This window comes from Gambusia affinis, linkage group LG19 (assembly GCF_019740435.1).
Source record: "Gambusia affinis linkage group LG19, SWU_Gaff_1.0, whole genome shotgun sequence".
NCBI lineage: Eukaryota > Metazoa > Chordata > Actinopteri > Cyprinodontiformes > Poeciliidae > Gambusia > Gambusia affinis.
Genome location: NC_057886.1, coordinates 19,535,492 through 19,549,277, shown reverse-complemented (window position 1 = coordinate 19,549,277; position 13,786 = coordinate 19,535,492). Strand labels below are relative to the sequence as shown.

Here is a 13,786-nt window from a genome sequence, read left to right as displayed (position 1 = left end):
CTCACCTATGTGGAAACAACCAGGCTGTGCAGGCTTTTCCCATCAAATTTCCTTCCTCCTATTTGACCATAGTACCTGCTCTATTTCTTATGTTATGCTATACGTGGCTTTTTTCAAGCCGTTTCATCCCTGCTTTGCAAACCCTATGTGTGACAGCCTTATTTGTTCTCCAGTGTTGTCAGCAAAGCAGCAACCCCCGTGTGGCTCACAGCTTTGTGTTTGAACTCGTGCCTCCCTGTCTGACAGTCTGGGAAAAAAAGGGGCCAAAACAGAAAGCAGTGAAAGAAATGGTGGTCTTTTTAATGTTCAACAGAAAGAAAGCCTGTGAAGGCACATGGGGGGCACAGAGGCAGAATAACTGGAGAAAATCTCACAGCCCTTTGCCGTTTTACAAGAAGGAAGCCGGTTCAGCCAGCTGCAGAATTCTCATCCACTTCCACAGCAGGTTCCGCAGCAACTCTTCCAACCGTCAGTCTCACTAAGACACAGAACCTGACAGCAGCTGACAGGTTCTGCAACAGGAAGCTGTGCAAAGGAACACAGAGCATATGTTTTTTGTCCACAGGTCTGGCATGTGCACATCCATGCATAAAACAAGGCTGACAGCTATAAACTGATGTGCTAGAGTAGTGTATAATTAAAGTTGTGCTGTAGCTGAAGCTAAAACTGCATTTATATCCATTTAACTCCAGCTCCAAACCAACAGTGCATGCAAACCATAGTACTTCCCTTTGTGTTACTTAAAAAGGTCGATGAAAACAGCATCCTATGCAACACAGGTATAAGAATATAACTATAGGATGCAGAGGATTCAGTGTGAACTGAAATACTTTTGTGATGGAGTGAGAGCCTGAGGTCATCCTGTATCCTGATCTTTATTACAGATGAAGGATTTCTCTTGAAAGGTTCTAATTCCACAAAGTGAGACAAGCTGTTTAATCTCCCCTTTCTCTTCTGCACGTCATTGAAAACAACTGACAACATCAGAATGGAAAGAAAAAAACAGGCATCTAAGGTCTTCCATATTAATACTATAAAGCAGTTGTTCTTTTCTGGCTAAAATGTACAAATTGTCACTAGCCTTGGTCTTGGCAAAAATGGCCGAGACAAATATTACACTCCTTTCAGTAAATTGTAATGAAATCCATCACATCCATTGTTTCACACTACAGAAGAATTCAGTGAAGGTTTGTTTGTATATATGCTAATGGACGTGGTAAACTGGACTTATGAAAGAATTTATGAGATGCTGTAATATTGAGAAACGAAAAAGGAAGCTGACCTAATGCGTGACCTTGTCTGAACAAAGATGGAAATGGTTGTGTTACCTAGCAACCAAAAAAGTCAACCAGCGGGGCTATCATGTGACCCCATGCTGAAATTTGCAGAGGCAAAAACTCTCTCAGTTTTACCTCTGGTGCAGCACTGTGATGAATGAGGATTCTTCCCTTGCTGCTTGAGCTGCTTGCATTCCTTACTTTTGGGAATATGGCTTCTCTGCTCCGGTTCAGCAAATACAAAACCTGCCTAGACATTAAGCAGTCCAAGTTGCTTATACTATAACTCCAGACAGAGGCTCTCATCAGGAGCAAAACACATTCAGTTCTCCCTTCATTTCCAGTGAATTCAACCTGATGAAGAAAGTGTACAGAGTACAATATCTTACTATATGTAGTTACAGAAAGAAAATCAGAAGAAAACTTTTGCAATTTTGAATTTATTAGGTTAATACTTCTCTCCACAATAAATAAATAAATCGGATAATGTCCAGGTTTGGCATGTTTTCACAAGCACTGTATCTTCTCAATCACTTCCAGCTTACTACAATTCCGACAGTTCAATAATTAAGGTACAGGACAAGCAGATACCTCATTTAGCATTTTAGCATTTAGCTACCGTGTTAGCTTGTGCTAAATAGCACAAGCAAATGTCGTTAGCTTGTGTTTTCCCGAACAAAAACACAAAACACACAACACATTATGTACTTACATCATCATCATCATCATCATCATTATCTACAGATTTGTCAGGAACAGAACCTTCCTTCTGTCCAAGTCATTTGGTAATTTTTGCCAAAGGAATTCGTCCTAAACTGATTTGCAAAAACTACAACTAACTGTATTTGGCAACATCGCCGTGACATTGCAAGCAAAAATAAAATGAAGCCACGGCAGCTCTTTTCTAAATGTGACAGGTAGAAAATGCAAAGATACTTGTTCCATATTGCAGCCGATCATAAAAGATTTTCCTTTAACGGTAGCCATTCCAGCGGTAACTTAGCGTCGTGAATTAAGTGGGTGAAGCTCCACTTGGGCTGCCAGGTAAGGGGCTGGATTTGGCTTTAGGTTGCTAGGTAACAAATTGTGAGACAACAACTTAGAAGTTTTTGAAACAGACTGTTTTTCAGACACCAGCAGAACTTATAGTTATTCCCAAAAATTGGCTAGGTGTTTTGTTCTGGGTATTTATTTTTTTTGGTCCTCATGTTATGGACCCTGCTCATATATTTTTCAACTGTAATTTATTTAGTGTGTGTTTACCAGACAGCAATAAAAGCTCTACTTCACCACACCACTCGCAAAACAATTGAATATTCAATTTTAAGTGTGCCAAGTCTCACATTTCTAATTTTAGACTCCTGTGATTAATATGGCCTCTTTTCAGGAATTAGCCTACCTTTATATTCAAATAAGGCTTAGTGAGTAAGAATTTAAAAACATGCACACACAGATGACCAGCAGAGCAGAGAAACAGTAGCAAAATGGTGAAATAAAAATAAAAACTATTATATAGAACCGTTCTTCATTTTGACAATTAAGTCAAATTGGATGAGTAAAAAATATATTTGTAATATGATGTTATTAAACAAATCCAGACGTCTGAATCTGTCATTACAGAAGGTTTAAGGTTGCCAAACAATCATTGTAACCATTTGTTATTGGAATTAGCTGTGATTTCAACAGGGAATATAAATCTAAAAGAACAAATTACACGTATAAATGTTTAAACAAGAAACGTCCAAAACTAATGTGAATGTAAACTTTTTATTTTATCTCATCTTGGGCACTATTTGATTTAGAAGTGACGACAACATGATATGGCAGACTAATACAGTTTGCTCCAGCACACGGTGGCTCATTTGAATTTCAATTTGGCATAGAAGTAGGCAATGAGAAAAGAAAAGGAGATGGTGGGTGGGGAGGGGAGGCGAGACGGTGTAGAGAAAAGCAGTCACGAGTCCAATCACTCATAGATTATAGTCATTTATCTCAGTCTGAGGTGCAGTTGTTCAGGTGTTTTTCAGCTGTTTGTGTTAAAGTAAGAGAGGCATTCAATCATTTCTCAGCACAGCACAACACCAGAAACAGAAAAGGGTGACAGCTGAAAAGAAAATCCTTGTAATACAAGACTTCATGGAATAATGCTGCAGCATCTCAAACAGCATTTGTTTGAACTCATAAGTGCTTTTATTTCAAAAAGTAAATGACAATAAATGAGTAAAAAATAAATGACTAAAGACCTAATTTTGCCATTAAATCAAAGCTTACACTGAACTGTGCGAGCTGAGAGATCCCTAATTGAATGACAGACACTGACGTGCAGAAAGGGCTGCACAAAACAAGCGGTCACACCAAATATGGATAAATCACCTGCGTTTCACGCAAGAGCCGTCACAGTGGTTCAAACTAAAAAAAATAAATAAATTAAAAAAATATTAAAAACAACTTTCATTCTTTTATTTGGCACATTGTGAGGAAATAACAAGTGAACTTTTGATAAAAATAAATAAATAAAGGATTTAGGCTCCCTGGAGCAGGAATGCTCTGCTGTGGGTAGGTTTGTTCAACAGGATGCATATTTGTCCACAGAATGAGTCATGCCATTAAAGCTGCAGACAACAAAAAGAACATTGCAAAGACGTAATTCCCGCCGCTTCCTGCACATAGCAGATACCAGATGTACATGTCAGATGCTGTTAATAGAAAGAAGGTGTTTAAGGGTCCAAGTGAATTGGGAAAGGGAGAAAAGAAACATGGCGAGAACCAGCAAAGACAATCTAATAAAAACTATTAAATAGTGAGAGCTAGCTGCTTTACTGATTCAGTAATTAAACCCGAGGAATGCCTGCCAAAATCACCCTCATTAGAAAGTCCCAAAAGGTTTTGTACTGGTCCAGAAAAAACTTTGTCTTATAGAAAGGGTTTTTATAGCTTGTTTATCTCCTTTATGTGGTTTATAAGTTTTTTCTCATGCTTCTTAATGACTACTTGAAAAAAAATGATTTTGAAATAAGTTCTACTAAGTAAATTTCAACTCCTTAGAAAAGGTGAATAGCAGGGTGATATCATAGACGAATCTAAAGGAAGCAGCCAAAATTATATAGCTCATCCTATTTTGTTTATGTTCATCTGTTCAAAGAATTATGTGCAATTATGAAAACCATAGGAATGGCCTGCCATCATACATTCAGGAAGCAGAGATGTTCTATATCCTAGAGATGGAAGTGTTTGGCTGCAAAATTAGTGCATCATCCTCAGAACAAAAAAAATTTGTGAAGAAGCTGGATGAGCGGGTAAGACAGTGATCAGTCCTGTACAGATATGAGCTCAACAGGCACTCAGGGAGAAAGAAGACATTACACCTGGTGCATTGGCAGCTATGCTATTATTGTACAAAATCCCTGCCTAATAAACCCACACTAGTCTGCTCTACTCCAAAAGCAACATAAAAAAGTCCAATTGCAGTTTACAAGTGCACATAGGGGCAATGAGTCTTAGATCTGCTAAGACCTAGAAAGTAAATGTTTTGAAGGCATGTTAGTAGCATCATGAGAAAAAACCAGTGGTGGGACTGAATTAAAACTGTTAATCAAGTTAATTGGAGTGTCTGTAATTAATGAATCTTGATTAATCGGATTTTAATCGAAAACTATCAACAAAATAGATAACATCTACAATTTAGAAACCCCTTGTACTTTTGTTTATGAACAAATGAGCTCAACAATAAATATATTTTTGATTTTACTTTGTCATTTAGGTTATTCAACTATCAGATTGGTGCAAAGTGCTATTATACTCATTCAGCTTTCAAGTGCTTCAGGAGCCCCTGATCATTCATATAGCTTCTTTAAAAAAAGACTTCTTTAAAACTGTGGATGCTGACATTAGCGTTGCGGATATCTGTGCTTACTGCAACATGTTTTTTCAACGTCCATCACTCTTATTTACGGATGTCAGTTACCGTCAGATTTACATGCATGCATCAGAAATGTGCAAACGTCCAAATGCAAAGGTTCCAGGAACACTTATGCAACTATTGTGTTAAACTTTTTGATGTATTAAAATCTATGTAATTATTTAATCAAAATTAAAGTTTTGGCCTTAGAAATTTGTTGCTCTATTGAAGCAACATCTCAATAAAGCTTTGATGCAAATGGATCTTCTGAATGGACAATGGACTCCTATATTATGGTAGTAACCGCAATTCTTTATCCAGTTCGGGAAAGAAATTGCTGTGATTCAGCACAACTAGCAAAACAGTGCTATTCATGATCATATGATGAATATGATCATGAATATGATCCACAGTGCGGACAGTGCTATGAGATCTTTTTTCAGAATGTGAACAGCTCTTGTGCTTACCTGTTGCATAGCATGTGGTAAAATCACATTACAAGATGTCCCTTTTGCAGGCATAGGTTTGTCTTTGGAAGTCAACATAGAAACAAACAGAAAATGCTGTATAGAGTCAGCATCCCTCCAAAGAAAACCATTTACACGCACACACACACACACACACACAAAAAAAAAAAAAAAAAACTGGTCCCTATGTGAGACAAAGTGGGGTTTTTTTTGTTTTTGTTTTTTAGAAAAAGGGAAGAAGGAGAAAAGCAACAACTATTTCATAAATCGTAACATCATTCTTAATACTGTTATGCAAAAGATGATGCCAATGTTTGCTAATAAAAACTTTTTTTACGAAGCTTCAGGAAATGTACATGTTTAAGCTTTTGTACCATAACCATTTCTTAACTGCTGGGAGTACAAGACTGTGCATTTATAAAAATCAATTAATTACTGGTATTATGAAAAAAACACTTAAAAACCTCAATTAGTTCTAGCTCCAAGCAATATGCATCCAGAGAAGAACATGAAGTAAAAATAGGGGGGATTAAGTCTCTTAGAAATAATGGATTGTTTTGGAGCATAGTTGTTCTTATTTCACAGTTTAGGGGGTGACCGAATAAAAATATGGATTTTATATGGAACCACTTTGGTTCACGGAACACAGTGTTGGAATAAATTCCCAAAGCATCATTGCTGCACTACCAGTTTGGCTTTAAATTTAGTAGGCAGCCACCACACATTGTCAATGCCACCAAAATCCCAGGCTGTGTGCAGTCACCTAAGATGGAGAGGGATGTAATCTATTGAATGAGACGACACTTTAGAGTAAAACTCATTTCTCTCCCGGTAGTGTTTTGCTTTGTCTGCAAAAAAAGGAGGATTTGCAATGGCTTCTTAGACATTCAGGGCCACTGGTGAATAAAAGGAGTTATTATCCACATCGCTGTATGGTTCACACATACACACGCATACACGCTTTTCCAAATCTTAAAGAGATCCCTTGGTCCTTCAATGCCTTTTTGTCTGCTTGGTCCTGTATGACTCCTGTAGCTCCTGGGTAGTGAGGTTAAATGAGGGACAACTCTGATTAACAGCCCCTGTGTACAGCAATAAAAGAAAATGAGTTAAGGCAGTTTAAGTGTGAGTGGGCAATTTTGACAGCATCACCTTTGGAGGCTCCTGATACCTGAATGCAGTGCAAGCAACAGTTAAAATAAATCAACAAATATCCACATTATACTACATTAAATTGAGTTAATAACAATGGCTGTTAAAATGTACACAAGTGTAAAATATATATGTAGGGAAATTCAACTAATGTGAAAACACCACAGAGATGAACACCACAAAGTTTTATAGCTTGCAGCTTAGGGCTTGCCTAAACAGTAAAACACAGGGTAACCAGGACAAAGCAGAAGAATCCAGCGTGGAGCAATGAAAAATCAGGAGTTTAAATATTGAGGCACGAGTGGAACCACATGAACTAATCAGAGCAAATGTGGTATAGCTGTGGTGAGGAGGAAGCATGAAAGCTGATGGAGGAGACTAATTGATAGAACTTAAAGGATCTAGAAACCAAAAAGAAAAATGCTTGGCAATAATCTGAGAACATTAAAGTCAAATTTGCATTTAACCAAACACAAGCATAAAATAACATAAGCAAAAATGGCTGAACTGCATTAGAACGGTAAAATACACAGAGAAATAAATTGATCAGGTCAAAACTGATAAAACATCTGCTTTCTATTCCAGCTTTCTATTATGAAAGTTACATTTTTGTTCCTCAAATTACATTCTTCCTTTTTCAATGAATGTTTCAGCTCAAAATAAATCAAAGACAACAGTTACTTGTTCATGACAAGCAAATACCTTTCAAAAGTGGCTTGGATTATCCTATTCTCCTAAATTGTAGACTCGTTTAAAGTCTGCATAACACAACATGAGTCAGAAGTCATTTTAGTATTTAAAAGACTCCAGAGTAAATTACACAATCTCTTTTATTTTGTAGAGCTATTTCAAGACCCCTATTCGTAGCCCAGAAAAATACTTCAAGTTTATTTTTTTATTTATTCTTTGCTTGAGATAGATAGCCTCTCTCCTAATTCCTATTTAACAGGAATCAGTGTTATGACAAGAAAATCAAAGATCACTTCCATTAAAAAAAAATGTTAAAAAAGCTTTTCTAAAAGGAAGTCAAACATATTTTAAGATACCAATGTGCATGTGCCAGTGTGTGTGTGTGTGTGTGTGGGGTGTGTGTGTGCGTTTGTGTGCGTGTGTGTGTGTGTGTGTGTGTGTTTCAGTAACATAAATATCAAGGTGAATAAAAGTTCTAAGGTGAACCTCTGCGTACGTGTCCTGGAAATGATGCAACTCAAAGCAAAGTCTTCTGAGGCCGGATCACTGTGAGTTCGTCCTTGTGTGAGTGTGCATGTGTGTGTGTGTCCATTTGGATAGGAAGATGAAAATAATAAAAGAAAAATGGACCTTGAAGGGAGAGAGCATAAAAAATAAGAATTTTGATCACCAGCTTATATGATCTGGCCTATGTATTATGAATGATGTAGAAGAAGAGTGTGCTGCTCACTGAACCAGCCTAAAATAGTAAGAGGAAACTGAACAAATGAAAAGAAGAACTTTAATTTGATTTTATGGTTTAATTCATGACAGAAGTAGGAGTAACTTTCAACAGAGGATTGTTTAATTAATGTCAAGAGGCTTTTCAAATATGCTACAATGGTCAAAAGGATTTCAGAAGAACCATTAAGGCAGGAGCCCCACTCGTGGTTTTGAATATAGGATATATTTTATATAAAATATGTCATTATGTAAAATATATCATATAAAACTCTAACACATTTTGTTAAAATATATGTATATGATCACGTTTAGGTGTATTCAGTGTCTTTTTAATTTTCAATTCTCATTTAATCATTTCTTTTTGACTTTAATAGAATAAACAGCAATAGGTACTGTAAACGTGCTTTAAGCAACACACAGACAGGAACTGAAGAAGTGTGTGTGTATGTGTGTAAATGTTTCATGGAAAATAAATGTTTTATACTGTCACAACATGATGGACTTTGTAGGAAACACAAACTGACAGGCGTATTTAATTTCTCTGCAATAACCGAAATGTGAATGTAGTAGATAAACACTGACAGTGTTTCCTCTACACTAAGTGATTATGATTAACCATCTGACATGGTGGAAATATTAACTTATGGTTGGTGCAGTATAGAAAAAATAGAAATGTTTATACTTCCAACTATAATTATAATCAGCATCCCACCCAGTTTACCCATAGCCTATCTATTCCTGATGAAATTTTAGCTGGGATGGTGGAAGGGAGATAAAATTTACTTAGGAAAAAATGTCAGTTAATCCCAAAAACTACGCCACAGAGATGAACAACACGCAAATTTACTCATATGAAAGATTGAGTTATCTTTGAACCAACATTTCAGAATTTTAACAACATCCTGGTGAACTTCATCCTGGTAAAAACCAAAGGCAGTTACAGGAAACCATAATGTTGCAGAACACCTTGCACAAATATTTACTAAACAATCTATCCATCTGTCCATCCACCTATCCATCCACTGTTCGTCCACTGTTTGACCTTGCACAAGGGAACCACTGTCCATCTCCAACGGTCATTGGGCAAGAAGCAGGGTATATCCTGGACAACATGGACAGGTCACCAGTTCATCACAGGACAACACACCAGTGTTGTAGTACTCGAAAACGGTCTTGGTCTCGAGACCGGTCTTAAGACCATTTTTTGATAGTCTCGGTCTTGTCTCGGACTCGACCACATTTGGTCTCGGTCTTGTCTCGGTCTCGGACATTGAGGACTCGGTATTTTATTTCAAGACCGGTCAAGACCACAACTGTGAAAATAACGCTAAATCATCAGTATCAATTTCTTTAAGATCCTTCTTTTTATTGGATGCACTCCTGATTCAAATCCAAGCAATAACCCGTCTCATTGGTAAATGCATGTTGTTGTTTTTTTAACTGCTGTCGCCCCACCCCCTTTCACCTTGAGCGCGGACTGCAGCACTTCGATTGAAAGTTACAAGTGGTTGTCTGAGAAGGGGATAAGATGTCGGCCAAATCATCGGTTATAAAATTTGGCTATTTAAATCACAAACAATACATTTGTAAAGCAACATTGAGAAAAAAGCATACAGCGCAATGTAAGTTCTGCAGTGCTTCACTATCAGAGACGGTGGGGACTACGTCCAACTTTTATCGACACCTTGAAAGAAAGCACAAAGAAAGGTAAGCTGTGTGTAAAAGTGATATTAGGAAAGCTAGCAAGTTAACGTAAGCAATTTCCTCGGTATCAAAATTATTCTACCCGGCCATCACACAGTTCTTATTTCAATATTAGCTACACATATTAAGTTAGCTAAAGTTATATATGTATGCTTTGTCTTTTAGGGTGAATGTTCTCCTTTCTTATCCGCTATTTGCCACCTAGCTTGATGCACAAGTTGTCACCTAGTAGTGTTTGTGAAAACATGTCGGACATTACTGATTTAATTTAAAGAAGTGTTGATTCGTGTTGTGCATGGACAACGCTGTTTCAATTACAGCTTTCCTGAACATGTCTCCGTATTTCTGTCGGCTTCATGAGTGGATTGCAGCACATAGGTGGAAGCAGAGCAAAAATAAGTCTGAATAGATAGTATTAATATATTTTTGGTTCTTGTTCAATGCTTATTATAAGCAGAGAGTGAAGAGACTAATATGCCTCACCTTATGAAAAATTAATAAATTAGTTGCTTTGTATGGATATAGGCAAATTACTTTTAGAAACCACATTGTTATGTTGCCATTTACAATTTCAGGTCAATAAGTAACTTTTTACCAGTTCACTCTCTATGGTTCATACCATATCAGTCATTTAACTTACTTGTTTATCCATTTCAAAAATGTGATGGCCAAAATACCATTGATTTGCATTTTGTTTATCTACATGCGTTTCTAGTAACATTACATTACACATACTTGACATGTATTTGTAAAGTTCCTACTTATTTTTAAGGTTGTTTTCTTATGTAATTGATGTTCATATGATCAGATAAACTGATTTCTATGTCCTATTTATTAGGTTCCTGGAATACAAGGCAGGGCAACAGAGTGATGTCACACAGCCAACAATATCGTTATTTACACAGAAAGTGCAGCTCTACAGCCCACAATCGCCAAGGCAGCAAGCCATCAGTGAAGCCATTGTTCAAGATTTGATCATTGGATGTTGTCTGCCCCTCTCCCTCGTGGAAAATGGACACTTTAAACACTTTCTTGAAGTCCTGGACAGTAAATACACACCAATCTCTAGAAAAACAGTTTCTGAGAGACGAATTCCAGAATTGGTCAGAAAAGTCAAGGTCTTGGAGAAACTGAAGACCCAGTCGTCTGTGTCATTAACAACTGACCTTTGGTCTGAACGCAGGCTACGCTCCTTTCTTGGGGTGACTGCCCAAGGCAGAGAAAATACTATTTTGATCGACTTTGATTGTTTGAAATTCTGTGATTACAACATAGAAGTACTAAATAAAGATGTTTATGTTTATTCCAGTTCTCTGTGTAAAATATCTAGGTGTTTTTACGTGAATGTGGGTCTTTTAGATCAATTTTAGTGATTTTGATCATGTTTCACATTTTATTGTCACATACTGGCGCTGGTCTTGGTCTTGACTCGGTCTCGACTTCCCTCGGTCTTGGTCTTGACTTGGTATCGGACCCTAAAAGTCTTGGTCTTGTCTCGGTCTCGATACACTCTGGTCTTGGTCTTGTCTTGGTCTCGGGTTAGGTGGTCTTGAACACAACACTGCAACACACCAAATCAAAATCATCTTAAGGCCCCGCACAATGGCAAATTGGATATGAGTATTAATATTTAATAAATATTAATTTAAATACTTCAACAAACATTTCTGGTTCTTTTCATGTTGGAGATTGTATAGAGTGAATTTGCTGTTCTTAGATATTAAAAGCAAGATACTTTTCTATATTTATAGATGTAGCTTTAAGATTGTATCTAGTACATTTGTCATCACTTTTATGTGAAGCAGTAAAAAATTTCAGATAGTGTCATTCAAAAAGCAATATTTCCTTTAGAGTTAAATGCAGCAATGTTCTTACTGCTATTCCTAACCTATTTCTTGACAATGGGTGTAAGTTATACTTTCTGTTTCTAAAGGGTTTTAGCAGTTAAAACACTTAGTTACGGTACCTTAGTTACTTAATATATAAATAATTATATTAAGGAGTCTGTGGGGGAGATTTGAGCAGAACCTCTAAAACCTATAAAGGTAGTAAATTTTTCTCCTACCTTCTGCTGTCAGTTCAAACAGCTCTTCAATCGATTTTCAGCACATACAAAAAAATGACATATCACCATTTCACTCCTCCAGTGTACACTGCATGTCCTATCTATGTATGAAAAAGAAATCCTCTTACTCGAACCTTTCAAAGAGGCCAAAAATGCCGCCCATTACAAGTGTGTGTGGATTTTAGTTTATGCAATCAAAGGAAATTCTCAGCTAGCCATTTATCATCAGACAAAAGCACCGGGTAGACTACAAGCAAAATTGGAGTGCTTTCTGAAGCTGTCGAGAAAGACCCAAGCTGAGACACAAATTGCTTTTCTCTTTTCCTCTGTTCAACCGCTAAGGTGGCTGAAGTCATATATCAATTACCAGCCACCTCAGTGAAACATCTCTGCCACTGCAGTACCTTTTCTGGTCTGAAGCCAAATGAGTGCAGTGTGCACGCTGCATCAGAGGCATCAAGCAGGCCTCCTGGAGAGGGCAAGTGTGTAATAAATCCCCTGCCCATCCAAGGGAACTAAGTAGCCGCTGACTGCCTCCATCTCACATTATGACAGAGAAAGCTGACAAAGGTCTTGGGGTACGAGTGGAAGCATCTTACAGAGTTTGCACTCCTGCCCTTTACCGATTTTGCTTTTTCAGCATCCCACTTTCCAACAGTAGGTGTTTTACAATTGCTCTGTGTCCTCAGACAGAAGAGGTCTCCAACCTCATTTTGCCTTCGAACAAGTGTTGCGCTTTTTACTTCAAACCCTCACTGATTGGAATAATTTAGTCCTGGGCAGTTGTCCATCAGAACGGAGCCATTTTGTCCTGCTTGCTTCTTCCAAAGCCCTTATTGCATGCCTGGTTTCCTGCCAGGCAAACCACATGCTGCTCTGTCCTTTTCAGCACTCAGATTTAAATCAAATCTGAGTGCACCATATTTTTCCATCATGACAGTAAACTATGTTTTTGAAAATATTTGCGATTTGTCCAAACAGAGCATAAATAGGAGAAGCATAATCTATGAGGAAAAAATGAACTACGAAAAAAGGGAAATGTTAATGGTTGATGACCCCTACATTTCTTAAGAGCAGTCAGTCTAGAGCTTTTACAAGACATTTCTAGTACAAGCTGACAGAAAAGCTGGCTATCAGTTTCAGCTGTTGCTTGTTGAAGCGGCATAGTCCTGAAGCCTGTGTGGAAATACAAATGTGAGGGTGTCAGATGCAGAGTGCTTATAAATTCCTTCACACCTACTTTGAGGACAATGCATAAATATAAAATCTGAAAGATTTTACAAAGGGGAAAAAAAGACAAAGGCTTCCCCAAGAGACACATACAGTCTGAGCCAGAGGTTGTAAAAATTAGACAAAATTTAGACTCACCAGTTTAGAGTATAATCTGACGTCTCCACAAGAGACTTATGTTTAATTGCGATTCACATGGGAGCTCGCTCAGCCCTTTGGCAAATCTGAAGTCTTCACAAAATTTGCCAGACACACAAATTCAAATTCTCGTAGTATGATTAATGGAGCCTGCCAGCTGTCTTCCAGCTCCCCAGGTTCAGAAAAAAAAGCCAAAGAGAAAATTATTTGCTGTAATCCAAGAGGTGATTGATGTAAATGTTCTTATCTTCCCTCACTTCAGCGGTGTCCTGTTAAGCTGCTTCTCCACGGTAGCCGGTTCTGCCCCAGTCCGCCTTCATTAGCAGACGGTTTTTCCCCATTTTTCTGAACCACTTCAGGAGTAGAAGGCATTCCAAGTCGTGTATTGCACACAAACAATTTGATTGACAGCAGATTTGCAGATTTACAGATTTACGTGTCT

At 37.6% G+C, this 13,786-nt stretch overlaps 1 long non-coding RNA gene across 1 annotated transcript; it reads right to left on the bottom strand.

The window, feature by feature from the left end:
* Positions 1-279: 279 nt before the first annotated feature.
* Positions 280-2,326, bottom strand: LOC122821556. The gene is made up of 3 exons (XR_006369036.1): positions 1,990-2,326; positions 1,413-1,631; positions 280-525 (listed from the first exon to the last, which is right to left on the bottom strand). It is a non-coding gene; the product is annotated as an uncharacterized LOC122821556 (long non-coding RNA).
* Between the last annotated feature and the right edge of the window lie 11,460 nt (positions 2,327-13,786).